We start from the raw sequence: 3,432 nt of genomic DNA on the forward strand, positions 1-3,432 counted from the left end.
GTGATACTCTGAATATTGGATAGTTGATTGAATAGTCTAAAGTCTACTTTAGCACAATTTTTCATTAAAAATACACCGGTGTGTAATTTCATTTATTTATTTTGCTTTTAGCTGATCTGGTTCCATAGTATATATCATATTGCATGTATTTATTGTAAATTTCCAAAGGGAACAGTGGTATCAGCATCCGGTAAATGTGATCTATCAGTGGCTGTCACGCCCTGCTTTATGAATGGAGATGCTGTTCCAGTCCTACCGTGCATCCAGAAGCGGCCTGTTGTGTTTAGCAGGCTGATGTCATGTTCTCCGCGGGGCGGTGATGGGCACTGTAGATGTGAATGGACACCAGGGGCCCTTCTCCAACCAACTATACAAATGGGCACAAGTGTGAGGAGCTGAGGAGATGTTATCAATCACCCTGAAGTCCCGGTGGAGGGGCTGCTAGCGCTTGTGAAGAAAGCAACACTCATAGTGATCCATATAAAAGACTGTGATGTATTAGAGCAGATGAGCAAGGGGGCTGACTGTGACACATGACTGACAGCTCATTTGACAGCCCCAGGAAAGTGTGTGCAGGGAACTTTCAATCTAATCTAATGCTGGGCAACGAATGGAATTGTGGTGTGAGATTATGTTTTCTGTGTTATACCCCCCCCCTCTAGGACAACATGGGTTGAATCGGATAGATATGATGTGGCTGACCTCTGCTCTACACAAGGCATTCGTCCCTACAATACAGCGCAGGGCTCCAAACAAACTCTCGGACGAGACCCAAATGAATCTCCCCCCAGTCCACTTGAGTTCAGTGAATCAGATTTCCCAAGAAAGAAAAAATAAAAAAAAGGGAGAAATTGAAACCCTTCTCAAAGCCATATCACTGGGTAAACAAAAACATTTTTGTGTCATGCATTATCAATCAAGTGTCTCGTGGGGCTTTCCAAACAGGTAATCTCTGTCATTTAATCGCTCTACCGCAGTGCCTGGGTCCTCCTGAAATGGGATAGCCACAAAAACAAACATTAATAATAAGTGCAAGGGAGATCGACTTCTCTTCAGAGCGCACGTCTCTCCAACTCTCTGGCCTTTTTTTAAATCATGAGTGCAGAATATCTGGAGAGACGGCATGTTTCTGTCAAGGCTTTCTAATCTGTCATAACTACTCCAATTCTTATGTTCAGAGTCATGTTATTTTTCATGCTTTCACTCATATTATAGCACATATTTGTTTTCATAGAACTGTAATGCCTTGACCACTTGCACAGTAAGTACTTACACAGAATGTTCAATTAACTCTAAGTTAAATGGACACAAGATTTTACTGTGTTCCCTGTTGTTGGTTGACCAGGGTTCATGGCACTTACTTACAGTACCTTGCAATTTGTAAATCGCTCTGTATTAGAGCGTCTGCTAAATGCATAAATTGTAAACTGTAATTGTAAGTACATTCTTGTATGAAGACACCTATATTTGAATATTTTAATATTTGGGTAAAACATTATTTTAAACATAGTGTGAACAAACTTGCCTTGTCAAATGTAATTACATTCTTCTAGACCTGTCTTGAATATTGGGGTAAAACATTAAAAAACACATTTGTGTGTTCAAACTTTTATTTGCACAAATTTGCACGAGCTCGAGTTGACTTCTTAAACTACATCCACAATTTGCAGTTAAAGGTCAGTTACTGTAGGTCATAGAACATTTCTTAATTACACAAGAAATGTAAAATTATTTTACCAGAAAACTATTAAAACCACAGGGTCTCAAACCTCTAAATGCACGTTCCCACAATGATCCATCATGGAGGACTAATTAGCCGTTTTACAGCTATTAAAAAAAAGACACTCAGCCCTTTTCATTATACCCAATCTATTTTCAACACCGCTGTGGCCTTTTCTCTTTGTCACCCTTTGAAAGTTATTGGAAACTTCTTGTGAGTGAAAGCATCAGAAGCAGTTCCTCCTGCAACGTGCCAGACTGCCAGACGCCGTGAAGCACACTTCATTCTTTGAATGAGGTCAGCAGTTGTACCACAAGCGTTGAGTGTCAGCTGCTGTTTTTCCATTGAAACAGACTACTCCAATGTTTAGCCCTCTGACAGGCCTGGCGCTGGCTTCGTCACTCCCCAGCAGTCCGGTGACCACAGAACCTGATCCCACAGAGGCAGTAGGATGCGTCTGGCCTGGAGAAACCCGCTCACCCAGGCAAGAACATGTAACACGCTTCTCCACCCTCTGTTTCCTCTATACTCTGCCCCTCTCCTCACTGGCTATATCTGCTGTTTTTCTCACTGTATTTTCGTACGGCGGCAGGCCTCTGGTGATGGCGTCCATATTTTCCTGTTAATGTGGTGGAAGCCGTGCGAATGTTCATATCGTCAAAGTGATCATTAAAATTTATGGCGAGCTGACTTCATCCAGCTTGCTAGGCTGCGCTGGCATAAGTCATAATTATGTGATGACAGTGTAAGACAGAGCGGCCACACTGGGCCCTCATCCGGGCCAGTTAAATGATATAATTAGCCCAGTAAGAGGTGAACGCTCCAGATTGGATAAGTTATTAAATGTTTGGATGAACCTGAGCTCCATTTCCCTAACTATCACTGTCTTCCTCTCTCGCTTCCTCCACCCCCCCTTCCTCCATTATCCCATTAGCAGTTATGTGATACTATATGCTGATGGGGCAGTGGACGGAGAAAGTGGGTAAATTAAGCCTGTCCAGTGGTCATGTTATGAACCGCTCTTATAGGCTGCCACTGAAGGACGTCGCTAGACTGACGAGAGAACAGTACATCACAGAGGAACATGCAACTACCACAGGCCTGATTTTACAGTAATGTGAGCTGAGCTGCGTTTGTAAACAATAGACAGCTTGCTGACCTTGGTGTAGATCCTCAACGCTGCACATTTTCCGTGAGGAGCATTCGCCGAGAACTCACTCAGCTCACACTCGCCGCTCCTTGATCATGCGTGGAGGTGACTGTGTAACAAAACACAAGTCAGTCCAACAAACACGTCAAATGTAACCCATCAAATTGCTCAATTTGTCCCTGGTTAAGCTGTAATAGAGGGGGCTCGCACTGTGGCTGACAGCATGCCTACTACTGGGCCCTTGAGCTTCTGTGACACGCATACTGTATGTGTGAGTGTGTGTGTGTGTGTGTGTGTGTGTGTGTGTGTGTGAGTGAGAGAGAGAGAGTGTGAGAGGGTTTTACCAAGCGTGACTGCGTGTTATTCACACTGACGAGTTCCGCTGTTCACTGTCACCTCTCATTGTGAGGGGAAATAAGCCTGTAGTGAGAGTTGTGACCAGGGGAGGGTGGAGGACCAGTGGAGGAGGGTGGAGAGGGAGGAAAGTGGAGGACCAGGTAGAAGGGTGGAGGAAGGTGGAAGTCCAGGGAGTAGGGTGGAGGAGGGTGGAGGAAAGAAGCCC

This window comes from Gymnoscopelus microlampas (assembly GCF_963454915.1).
Source record: "Gymnoscopelus microlampas genome assembly, chromosome: 20".
Classification (NCBI taxonomy): Eukaryota; Metazoa; Chordata; class Actinopteri; order Myctophiformes; family Myctophidae; genus Gymnoscopelus; species Gymnoscopelus microlampas.